Genomic DNA, 12,710 nt, shown 5'->3' on the forward strand with positions numbered 1-12,710 from the left:
GGGGGGGTGAGGGGGGTCCCTGGGGGCTTTGGGGTCTGGGGGGGCCTTTGGGGGTCCCTTGGGGGGATTTGGGGGTCTGGGGGGGCTTTTGGGGGTCTGGGGGGGGTGAGTGGGGCCTAGGGGGGTGAGGGGGGTTTTGGGGGTCCCTGGGGGGGGGCTTTTGGGGTCTGGGGGGGCCTTTGGGGGTCTCGGGGGGGGGCTTTGGGGGTCTGGGGGTCCCTGGGGGGGTTTTGGGGGTCCCTGGGGGGGGGCTTTTGGGGTCTGGGGGGCCTTTGGGGGTCTCGGGGGGGGGCTTTGGGGGTCTGGGGGGGGTGAGGGAGGTCTGGGGGGGGGGTTTTGGGGGTCTGGGGGGGCCCTTGGGGGGCTTTGGGGGGGGTGAGGGGGGGGTCCCTGGGGGGGCTTTGGGGTCTGGGGGGGGCTTTGGGGGTCCCTTGGGGGGGGGTTGGGGGTCTGGGGGGGGTCTTTGGGGGTCTGGGGGGCTTTGGGGGCCCTTGGGGGGGCTTTGGGGGGGTGAGGGGGGTCCCTGGGGGTTTGGGGGCCTTTGGGGGGGGCGAGGGGGGGCTTTTGGGGGTCCCTGGGGGGCTTTTGGGGGTCCGGGGGGGGGGGTTTTGGGGGTCCCTGGGGGGTTTTGGGGTCTTTGGGGGGGGGGGGGTTGGGGTCCCGGGGGGGGGCATTTGGGGTCCCTGGGGAGGGGGGTTGGGGTGGGGGGGGGGGCCCCTCAGGCTCTCCCCTTTTTTTTTTTGGGGGGGGGGGGGGGGGCACCGCTCCCAGCCCTCCCTCCCTGCGGGCCGGACGCGGGGGGCGGGGGGGGGGCGCAGGGGCACCCCCCGACGGGAGCGGCCCCCCCCGCCCCGAGCCCCGGGGGACGGCCCCCCGGCCCCGACAGCGAGGCGGCCCCGGGCACCCAGGTGGGGGGGGGCAATTAATGGGGTGGGGGGGCAATTAATGGGGTGGGGGGCAATTATTGGGGTGGGGGGGCGTTATGGGGTGGGGGGCAGTTATGGGGGTGGGGGCAATTATTGGGGGGGCGATTAATGGGGTGGGGGGTGTTATGGGGTGGGGGGCAGTTATTGGGGTGGCAATTAATGGGGTGGGGGCAATTATTGGGGTGCGGGTGTTATGGGGTGGGGGGCAGTTATGGGGGTGGGGGCAATTAATGGGATGGGGGGTGTTTTGGGGATGGGGGGCAGTTATTGGGGGGCGATTAATGGGGTGGGGGGCAATTATGGGGCAGGGGGAATTATTGGGGTGGGGGGGTTTTAAGGGGTGGGGGGCAATTATTGGGATGGGGGGCAATTGTGGGATGGGGGCAATTATGGGATGGGGGTAATTATGGGGCGCAGGAGGGAATTATTGGGATGGGGGGCAATTATTGGGGTGGGGGTAGCAATTATTGGGGTGGGGGGGCAGTTATTGGGGTCTAGGGGGAATTATTGGGGTGGGGGAGTTGTTGTGGGTGGGGGGCAATTATTGGGGTGGGGGGCAATTTTTGGGATGGGGGCAATTATTGGGGTGGGGTGGGAATTATTGGGGTCTGGGGGGAATTATTGGGGTGGGGGGGTTGTTATGGGGTCGGGGGCAATTATTGGGATGGGGGGCAATTATTGGGGTCTGGGGGGGAATTATCGGGGGTGGGGGGTGTTATGGGGTGGGGGGCAATTATTGGGGTGGGGGTGGCAATTATTGGGGTCTGGGGGGACATTATTGGGGTGGGGGGGGGTGTTATGGGGGTGGGGGTGCAATTATTGGGATGGGGGCAATTATGGGGTGTGTGGGGGAGTTATTGGGGTAGGGGTGGGAATTATTGGGGTGGGGGGGTTGTTGTGGGTGGGGGGCAATTATTGGGATGGGGGCAATTATTGGGGTGGGGGGCAGTTATTGGGGTCTGGGGGGAATTATTGGGGTGGGGGGGGTTGTTATGGGGTGGGGGGCAATCATTGGGGTCTGGGGGGACATTATTGGGGTGGGGGGCAATTATTGGGATGGGGGCAATTATGGGATAGGGGCAATTATGGGGCGCGGGAGGGAATTATTGGGGTGGGGGTGGGAATTATTGGGGTCTGGGGGGAATTATTGGGGTGGGGGGGTGTTATGGGGTGCGGGGGGGTCTCGGCCCCCCCCCCCGACGTGTGGGTGCGGGGCAGGAGCAGCTGAGCCGGGCGCTGGGGCCGGAGGGGCGCTGCCGGAGAGCGTGGTGCTGGTGGGCACCGGGGACTGGCAGGGGCAGGTGGGTGCCGGGGGGGCAATTAGCCCTCAGCGGCCCTAATTAGGGGCAATCGGCTAATTAGCCAGAAGGGAAGGGTTTAATAACTGCAGCGGTAACGGGGCGGGGGGGGGGGGCTAAAGGGGGATTGGGGGGATTGGGAGGGAGTGGGGGGGTTATGGGGTCGGGGGGGGGGGGGTTATGGGGTGGGGGGGGGGTTATGGGGTCGGGGGGGTTATGGGGTGGGGGGGGTTATGGGGTCAGGGGGGTATTGGGGTGGGGGGTGGCAGGGGTATGGGGGGGCCGGGGGGGGGGTTATGGGGGGCCGGGGGGGGGTTATGGGGGTGATGGGGGGGGTTATGGGGGTGTGATGGGGCTGGGGGGGGGTTATGGGGTCAGGGGGTTATGGAGTCAGGGGTTATGGGGTGGGGGGGGTTATGGGGGTGTGATGGGGCTGCAGGGGGGGTTATGGGGCTGGGGGGGGGTTATGGGGTCGGGGGGGGTTATGGGGCTGGGGGGGGTTATGGGGTCAGGGGGTATTGGGGTGGGGGGGTGGCAGGGGTATGGGGGGGCCGGGGGGGGGGTTATGGGGGGGCCAGGGGGGGGGTTATGGGGGTGATGGGGGGGGTTATGGGGGTGTGATGGGGCTGCGGGGGGGGTTATGGGGCTGGGGGGGGTTATAGGGTCGGGGGGGGTATCAGGGTGGGGGGGTGGCAGGGGTATGATGGGGTCGGGGGGGGGGTTATGGGGGGGCCGGGGGGGTTATGGGGGGGCCAGGGGGGGTTATGGGGTCGGGGGGTGGTTATGGGGTGGGGGGTTAGGGGGTCAGGGGGGTATTGGGATGGGGGGGTGGCAGGGGTTTGGGGGGGGTTATGGGGGTGTGATGGGACTGCGGGGGGGGGGGGGTTATGGGGCTGGGGGGGTTATGGGGCTGGGGGGGGTTATGGGGTCGGGGGTGTATTGGGGTGGGGGGGTGGCAGGGGTATGGGGGGGCCGGGGGGGGTTATGGGGGTGATGGGGGGGGTTATGGGGGTGTGATGGGGCTGCGGGGGGGGGTTATGGGGCTGGGGGGTTATGGGGTCGGGGGGGTATTGGGGTGGGGGGTGGCAGGGGTATGGGGGGGGCCGGGGGGGGGGTTATGGGGGGGCCAGGGGGGGTTATGGGGGTGATGGGGGCGGTTATGGGGGTGTGATGGGGCTGCGGGGGGGGGGGTTATGGGGCTGGGGGGTTATGGGGTCGGGGGGTTATGGGGTGGGGGGTGGCAGGGGTATGGGGGGGCCGGGGGGGTTATGGGGATGATGGGGCTGCAGGGGGGGGTTATGGGGTCAGGGAGGGATTGGGGGGGGGTGGCAGGGGAATGGGGGGGCCGAGGGGGGTTATGGGGGTGTTGGGGGGGTGTGATGGAGTTGGGGGGGGGTTATGGGGTCGGGGGTGGTTATGGGGTTGGGGGGGGGGGTTATGGGGTCGGGGGGTGGTTATGGGGTTGGGGGGGGTGGCAGGGGTGGGGGGGGGGTGTTGGGGGGGTTATGGGGTCGGGGGGGGTTTATGGGGTCGGGGGGGTATTGGGGTGGGGGGTGGTTGGGGGTGTTGGGCTGTGATGGGGCTGGGGGGGCAACGGGGCTTTTGGGGGGGGTGACGGGGTGGGGGGGGGTAATGGGGCTGGGGGGTTATGGGGGTGCGATGGGGTTGGGGGGGGTGGGGCCATGGGGGGGGGGGTGTTAGGGCTGAGGGGGGGGTCCCAGGGGGTCCCGGGGGGCCGGGGGGGGGCGATGGGGCCTGCGGGTGGGTGGGCGGCAAGGCCTCGGGGGGGGGGGGACACAAGGCCTCGGGGGGCGGCAGGGCCGTGGGGGGGGGTGCCGGGGGTGCCGGGGGGGGCCGTGGGGGGGGTCCCGGCGGTGCCACCCCCGCTGTCCCCGCAGTGGGTGGCGGAGCTGCTGCAGGCCCGGGGGCAGCCGCTGGTGGGCACCGGGACGGCGGCGGAGCTTGCAGCTGAGCGGCCATGGCGGGGCTGCTCGGCCGCCTCCAGCGCCAGTGAGAGCCCCCCGGGACCCCCCGGGACCCCCGGGACATGCCCCCAGACCCCCCCAGACACTCCCTGGGACCCCCTGTTTCTGGGATCCTCCTTGGGACCCCCCCGGGACCCCCTCCTGGACCCCCCTGGGACCTCCCCACCCCAGGACCCCCTTCACGACCCCGGGACCCCCCCCCGGGACATGCCCCCAGACCCCCCCCCCAGGACACTCCCTGGGACCCCCCCAGTATTCCTGCCCCGGGCCCCCCCTCCTGGGACCTTCCATGGGACCCCCCGGACCCCAGGACCCCGCTGCCCTGGGACCCCCTTCACGACCCCGGGACCCCCCCCCCCGGGACATGCCCCCAGACCCCCCAGGACACTCCCTGGGACCCCCCCAGGTTCCTGTCCCCGGCCCCCCTCCCAGGACCCTCCTTGGGACCCCCCGGGACCTCCCTGCCCCAGGACCCCCTCCAGGACCCCCCGGGGACCCCCCAGGACACTCCCTGGGACCCCCCCAGGTTCCTGCCCTGGGCCCCCCCTCCTGGGACCCTCCTTGGGACCCCCCGGGACCCCCCACCACCTCAGGGGGACCCTGGCTGTGGGCTGTGGGTGGCACCGGGTGGCACTGGGTGACACTGGGTGCTGTGGGGTGATACTGGGTGACGTGGGGTGTCACCGGGTGCCATGGGGTGGCTCTGGGTGACACTGGGTGCTGTGGGGTGCCATGGGGTGACACTGGGCGATGTGGGGTGGCACTGGGTGACAGTGGGTGACACTGGGTGCCGTGGGGTGCCGTGGGGTGACACTGGGTGCCATGGGGTGGCACTGGGTGCTGTGGGGTGCTCTGGGGTGACACTGGGCGATGTGGGGGTGTCACCGAGTGCCATGGGGTGGCACTGGGTGACACTGGGTGACACTGCGTGCTGTGGGGTGCTGTGGGGTGACACTGGGTGATGTGGGGTGACTTTGGGTGCCATGGGGTGACACTGGGTGCCACTGGCTGATGTGGGGTGCCACTGGGTGATGTTGGGTGCCACGGGGTGGCACTGGGCGCCATGGGGGTGGCACTGGGCAATGTGGGGTGCCACTGGGTGACTTTGGGTGCCATGGGGTGACACTGGGTGACACGGGGTGCCATGGGGTGACACTAGGTGATGTGGGGTGCCACTGGGTGCCACTGGATGATGTGGGGTGCCACTGGGTGACGTTGGGTGACGTTGGGTGCCATGGGGTGCTGCTGGGCAATGTGGGGTGCCACTGGGTGCCATGGGATGATGTCGGGTGCCACTGGGTGCCATGGGGTGCCGCTGGGTGATGTGGGGTGCCACTGGGTCACGTTGGGTGACACGGGGTGGCACTGGGTGACACGGGGTGATGTGGGGTGCCACTGGGTGCCATGGGGTGGCACTGGGGCGACGTGGGGGTGGCACTGGGTGCCGTGGGATGATGTGGGGTGCCACTGGGTGCCATGGGGTGATGTGGGGTGCCACTGGGTGACGTTGGGTGCCACGGGGGTGACACTGGGCGATGTGGGGTGCCACTGGGTGCCATGGGGTGACACTGGGTGCCATGGGATGACGTGGGGTGCCACTGGGTGCCATGGGGTGCCGCTGGGTGATGTGGGGTGCCACTGGGTGACGTTGGGTGACACGGGGTGGCACTGGGTGACACGGGGTGATGTGGGGTGCCACTAGGCGACGTGGGGTGCCACTGGGTGCCATGGGATGATGTGGGGTGCCACTGGGTGCCATGGGGTGGCACTGGGCGACATGGGGTGGCACTGGGTGCCGTGGGATGATGTGGGGTGCCACTGGGTGACATGGGGTGCCACTGGGTGCCATGGGATGATGTGGGGTGCCACTGGGTGCCACGGGGTGACGTTGGGTGCCACGGGGGTGACACTGGGTGCCATGGGATGATGTGGGGTGCCACTGGGTGCCACGGGGTGACGTTGGGTGCCACGGGGTGACACTGGGTGCCGTGGGATGACGTGGGGTGCCGCTGGGCGCCACGGGGTGCCGCTGGGCGACGTGCGGGGACGCGCGCATGCGGCGGCGGCGGGGGTTGGGGGGTGTCTCACGTGTGTCCCCCCCCCCCGTGTGTCCCCCCCCCCAGCTGCAGCCGCTCGGTGTCCCCGCGGGTGCTGAAGGTGGTGGCCGTGGGTGGCGCCGGGTTCCAGGGCGCCCTCCTGCGCTGCTTCGTCCGCCACCGGGCGCCCCCGGCCCCCCTGGCTGCGCTCCCTGCGCTTCCTCCTCGTGCCCTTGGGTGCGTGGGGGGGGGGGGGCGAGGTGGGGTGGGTGGGTGGGGGGGTGACGGGACCACCCCCCCACCCCCTGGTGACATGTGGGGTGTCCCCGCAGGCCCCCACCCGGTGGCGCAGTACCTGGGCGCGCTGGATGGGCGCTACGGGGCCGCCTTCCTCGACCCCCCTGGAGGGAGCTCTTCGGGCGCAGCGAGGCCCCCCGGAGGGTGAGGGGGGGGGGTGGGAGGGGGCACCCAAAGGTGGGGGGGCACCCAAAGGTGGGGGGGGTGGTTGGGAAGAGGGGGGGGGGGGGTGAGGGGGGGGGGACGCCGTGGTTGGGTGGTTTGTAGGGGGTAATGGGGGCACCAGGGACATTTGGGGACAAGTTGGGGACACTTGGGGGGGGGGTCTAGGGTCATCGAGGTCAATGGGGACCCTTGGGGACAAGTTGGGGTCACTTGGGGGTGTCTAGGGTCATCGAGGTCAATGGGGACCCTTGGGGACAAGTTGGGGTCACTTGGGGGTGGGGTCTAGGGTCATCGAGGTCAATGGGGACATTTGGGGACAAGTTGGGGACACTTGGGGGGGGGTCTAGGGTCATCGAGGTCAATGGGGACACTTGGGGACAAGTTGGGGTCACTTGGGGGGGTCAAGGGCCACCGAGGTCAATGGGGACCTTTGGGGACACCGACATTGGGGTGGTTTATAGGGGTAATAGGGTCACCAGGGTCAATGGGGACACTTGGGGACAGGTTGGGGTCACTTGGGGGGGGTCAAGGGTCATCGAGGTCAACGGGGACCCTTGGGGACAAGTTGGGGTCACTTGGGGGTGGGGTCTAGGGCCACCGAGGTCAATGGGGACCTTGGGGGACACTGAGGTGGGGTGGGTTATAGGGGTATTAGGGTCACCGGGGACAATGGGGACCTTTGGGGACAAGTTGGGGACACTTGGGAGGGGGTCTAGGGTCATCGAGGTCAACAGGGACCTTTGGGGACAAGTTGGGGTGGGTTATAGGGGTAATAGGGTCTCCGGGGTCAATGGGGATGCTTGGGGACAAGTTGGGGTCACTTGGGGGTGGGGTCTAGGGCCATCGAGGTCAACGGGGACCCTTGGGGACAAGTTGGGGTGGGCTATAGGGGTATTAGGGTCACCAGGGTCAACGGGGACACTTGGGGACACCAACACTGGGGTCAACTGGGGGGGGGGGCTATGGCCATCGGGGCCAATAGGGACCCTTGGGGACAAGTTGGGGTCACTTGGGGGGGTCAAGGGTCATCGAGGTCAACAGGGACCTTTGGGGACAAGTTGGGGTGGGTTATAGGGGTAATAGGGTCACCGGGGTCAGTGGGGACACTTGGGGACATTGACCTTGGGGTGGTTTATAGGGGTAATAGGGTCAATGGGGTCAATGGGGACCCTTGGGGACAAGTTGGGGTCACTTGGGGGGTCTAGGGTCAACGGGGACCCTTGGGGACACCAACACTGGGGTCAACTGGGGGGGCTATGGCCACCGGGGTCAACGGGGACCCTTGGGGACATCGACGTTGGGGTGGTTTATAGGGGCAATAGGGTCACCAGGGTCAGTGGGGACACTTGGGGACAAGTTGGGGACACTTTGGGGGGTCCAAGGGCCATCGAGGTCAATGGGAACCCTTGGGGACAAGTTGGGGTCACTTTGGGGGGTCAAGGGCCACCGAGGTCAATGGGGACCTTTGGGGACACCGACATTGGGGTGGTTTATAGGGGTAATAGGGTCACCAGGGTCAATGGGGACACTTGGGGACAGGTTGGGGTCACTTGGGGGGGGTCAAGGGCCACCGAGGTCAATGGGGACCTTGGGGGACACTGAGGTGGGGTGGTTTATAGGGGTATTAGGGTCACCGGGGACAATGGGGACCTTTGGGGACAAGTTGGGGACACTTGGGAGGGTCTAGGGTCATCAAGGTCAACGGGGACCCTTGGGGACAAGTTGGGGTGGTTTATAGGGGTATTAGGGTCACCGGGGTCAAGGGGGACACTTGGGGACAAGTTGGGGTCACTTTGGGGGGTCATAGGGCCACCGAGGTCAATGGGGACAGTTGGGGACAAGTTGGGGTCACTTGGGGGTGGGGTCTAGGGCCATCGAGGTCAACGGGGACCCTTGGGGACACTGAGGTGGGGTGGGTTATAGGGGTATTAGGGTCACCGGGGGCAACGGGGACACTTGGGGACATTGACCTTGGGGTGGTTTATAGGGGTAATAGGGTCAATGGGGTCAATGGGGACCCTTGGGGACAAGTTGGGGTCACTTCGGGGGGGTCTGGGGTCATCGAGGTCAACGGGGACCCTTGGGGACAATTTGGGGACACCTGGGGGGGGTCAAGGGTCATCGAGGTCAACGGGGACCCTTGGGGACAAGTTGGAGACACCTGGGGGGGGGTCAAGGGCCACCGAGGTCAACGGGGACCCTTGGGGACACCGAGGTGGGGTGGGTTATAGGGGCAGTACGGCCGCTGGGGTCAACGGCGCCCCCCGGCCCCCCCGGTTGGGGTGTCCCCCCCCCGTGATGTGCGTGTCCCGCCCCCCCCCCCCCGTGACGTGTGTCCCCCCCCCGTGACGTGTGTCCCCCCCGTGTCCCCAGAGCCCTTCGACGTGGCCGGCCGCATCCTGGCCTTCGCGGCGGGGGCGGGGGCCACCCACGCGCTGCCGGTGGCCGAGGCCATGCTGACCTGCGGGCACCCCTTGTGAGGGGGGGGGGGCCGGGGGGGGGGCGTCAGTGGGGGTGGGGGGCATTGGGGGGGGACATCGGGGGTGGGGGACATGGGGGGGGACATGAATGGGGGGGCATCAGTGGGGGGGACAGTGGGGGGGGACATCAGTGGGGGGGCATCAGTGGGGGAGGGCATTGGGGGGGCATCAGTGGGGGGGGACAGTGGGGGGGGGGACATCAGTGGGGGTGGGGGGCATTGGGGGGGGACATCAGTGGGGGGGGGGGCATTGGGGGGTCCCGTCAATGGGGGGTGACAGTGGGGGGGACATCAGTGGGGGGGACATCAGTGGGGGTGGGGGCATTGGAGGAGGCATCAAAGGGGGGGGCATTGGGGGGGACGTCAATGGGGGGGACATTGGGGGGGACATCAATGGGGGGGCATCAATGGGGGGGCGTCAGTGGGGGTGGGGGGCATTGGGGGGGGACATCGGGGGTGGGGGGACATGGGGGGGACATGAATGGGGGGGGCATTGGGGGGCATCAGTGGGGGTGGGGGGCATTGGGGAGGACTGGGGGGGGACATGGGGGGGGGCATCAGTGGGGGGGCATTGGGGGGGGACATCAATGGGATTGGGGGGGCATTGGGGGGGGACATCAGTGGGGGGGGCATTGGGGGGTCCTGTCAATGGGGGACATTGGGGGAGCATCAGTGGGGGGGCATCAGTGGGGGTGGGGGGCATTGGGGGGACATCAGTGGGGGTGGGGGGCATTGGGGGGGCATCAAAGGGGGGCATTGGGGGGGACGTCAATGGGGGGGACATTGGGGGGGACATCAATGGGGGGGCATCAGTGGGGGGGGCATTGGGGGGGGCATCAGTGGGGGTGGGGGACATGGGGGGGACATCAATGGGGGGGGCATCAGTGGGGGGGACATCAATGGGGGTGGGGGTCATTGGGGGGGAACATCAATGGGGGGGACATTGGGGGGGGATGTCAGTGGGGGTGGGGGGCATTGGGGGGGGGCATCAATGGGGGGGCATCATTTGGGGTGGGGGGCATTGGGGGGGGATGTCAGTGGGGGGGGCATTGGGGGGCGACATCAATGGGGGGGCATCAGTGGGGGTGGGGGGGACATTGGGGGGGGCATCGGGAGGGGGTCAGTGGGGGGGGACCAATGGGGGTGGGGGGACAGTGGGGGGGGGACATCCATGGGGGGCGTCAGTGGGGGGAGGGGACGTCAATGAGGGTGGGGGGGCATTGGGGGAGGGACATCAATGGGGGGGGTGTCAGTGGGGAGGGGACGGGGGGGGGACATGAATGGGGGGGGGCATTGGGGGGCATCAGTGGGGGGGTGTCGGGGTGGGGGGGACGTGGGGGGGACATCAGTGGGGGGCTTCGGGAGGGACGTCAGTGGGGGGGCACTGGGGGGGGACGGGGGGGGACATCAGTGGGGACGCGGGGACAGGACGGCGCTGGCCCCCCGCCCCCCCCCCAAAATGTGTCCCCTCTGTCCCCAGCCCGGACGAGGACTCGTGCCAGAAGTTTGTGCCCTTCGTGGGGAGTGAGGCGGGGGGGGCACTGGGGGGGCACTGGGGGGTGACACTGGGGGGTGGCAGTTGGGGGGTGACACTTTGGGGGGTGGCACTTTGGGGGGTGACACTTGGGGGGGTGGCAGTTGGGGGGGTGACACTTTGGGGGGTGGCACTTTGGGGGGTGACACTTTGGGGGGGGGTGACACTGGGGGAGTGGCAGTTGGGGGGTGACACTTTGGGGGGTGACACTTTGGGGGTGACAGTTTGGGGGGGGACATTGAGGGGGGTGACACTTTGGGGGGTGACACTCGGGGGGGGACACTTTGGGGGGGGTGACACTTCGGGGGGGGTGACAGGGGGCATCCCCCAGCTGCCCCCACCTGTGCCCCCCCCGCAGGTGGTGAAGGTGGGGCTGGACGAGGACCCCCCCTTGGCCGCAGGTAGGTGGGGGCGCGGGGACCCCCCCCTTCCCCCCCCCAGTGTCCCCACGCGGTGTCCCCCCCCCCCCCCCCAGGTGACGGGGACGAGGCGCCCCCCCCAGCCTGGCCGTGCCCTCCACGTCCCCCCCCGCGAGGCCGCCGCCACCCCCCAGCATCGCCCTCCATGGCCGCCGCCGGCCCCGGGTGAGTTACGGGGGGGGGGTCTCGGGGAGGGGGGTGTTAATGGGGGGGGGGGCAGACCCCAATGGCCCCAAGTGCTGGGGTGCTGGGGGGGGGGGGGGGGGGGGGGGGTATGGGGGGGTCTCAGGGTCATATGGGGGGTCTCAGGGTCCTGGGGGGGTCTCGGGGTCTTATGGGGGGGTCTCCGGGTCCTGGGGGGGTCTCGGGGTCCTATGGGGGAGGTCTCGGGGTCCTGAGTGGGGGGGTCTCGGGGTCCTGAGGGGGTCTTGGGGTCATATGGGGGGTCTCAGGGTCCTGGGGGGGGTCTCAGGGTCTTATGGGGGGGGGTCACAAGGTTCTGGGGGGGGGGTCTCGGGGTCTTATGGGGGGTCTCCGGGTCCTGGGGGGGTCACAAGGTCCTGGGGGTCTCAGGGTCCTGGGGGGGTCACAAGGTCCTGGGGGGGTCTCGGGGTCCTATGGGGGGGTTACAAGGTCCTGGGGGGTCTCGGGGTCTTATGGGGGGGTCTCGGGGTCCTGGGGGGGGTCACAAGGTCCTGGGGGGTCTCAGGGTCCTGTGGGGGGGTCTCGGGGCCCTATGGGGGGGGTCTCAGGGTCCTGGGGGGTCTTGGGGTCCTTTGGGGGGGGGTGTCAGGGTCCTGGGGGGGGGGTCACGAGGTCATATGGGGGGGGGTCTCGGGGTCCTGGGGGGGGTCTCGGGGTCCTATGGGGGATCTCGGGGTCCTGGGGGTCTCGGGGTCCTATGGGGGGGGGGGTCACAAGGTCCTGGGGGGGGGTCTCGGGGTCTTACTGGGGGGGTCTCGGGGTCCTGTGGGGGGTCTTGGGGTCATATGGGGGGTCTCAGGGTCCTGGGGGGTCTCCAGGGTCCTATGGGGGGATCTCGGGGTCCTGGGGGTCTCGGGGTCCTATGGGGGGGTCACAAGGTCCTGGGGGGTCTCGGGGTCTTATGGGGGGGGTGTCGGGGTCCTATCGGGGGGTCTCCAGGGTCATATGGGGGGGTCTTGGGGTCCTGAGGGGGTCTCGGGGTCCTGTGGGGGGTCTTGGGGTCCTTTGGGGGGGGGGTGTCAGGGTCCTGGGGGGGTCACGAGGTCATATGGGGGGTCTCGGGGTCCTGGGGGGGGTCTCGGGGTCCTATGGGGGGATCTCGGGGTCCTGGGGGGTCTCGGGGTCCTATGGGGGGGGTCACAAGGTCCTGGGGGGGGGTCTTGGGGTCTTACTGGGGGTCTCGGGGTCCTGTGGGGGGGTCTTGGGGTCATATGGGGGTCTCAGGGGTCCTGGGGGGGGGTCTCAGGGTCTTATGGGGGGTCACAAGGTTCTGGGGGGGGGTCTTGGGGTCTTATGGGGGGTCTCGGGGTCCTGGGGGGGTCTCGGTGTCCTGGGGGGGGGGGGGGGGTCTCGGTGTCCCGGGGGGG

The 12,710-nt window shown here is 69.2% G+C and overlaps 1 long non-coding RNA gene across 1 annotated transcript; it reads left to right on the forward strand.

The window, feature by feature from the left end:
* The first annotated feature begins 772 nt into the window (after nt 1-772).
* On the forward strand, nt 773-6,691 carry LOC136789285 (uncharacterized). The gene is made up of 4 exons (XR_010828125.1): nt 773-908; nt 2,145-2,227; nt 6,333-6,482; nt 6,578-6,691. It is a non-coding gene; the product is annotated as an uncharacterized lncRNA (long non-coding RNA).
* The last annotated feature ends 6,019 nt before the right edge of the window (nt 6,692-12,710 follow it).

The sequence above is a fragment of the Anser cygnoides genome, unplaced genomic scaffold (assembly GCF_040182565.1).
Source record: "Anser cygnoides isolate HZ-2024a breed goose unplaced genomic scaffold, Taihu_goose_T2T_genome scaffold_43_1, whole genome shotgun sequence".
Taxonomy (NCBI): Eukaryota; Metazoa; Chordata; class Aves; order Anseriformes; family Anatidae; genus Anser; species Anser cygnoides.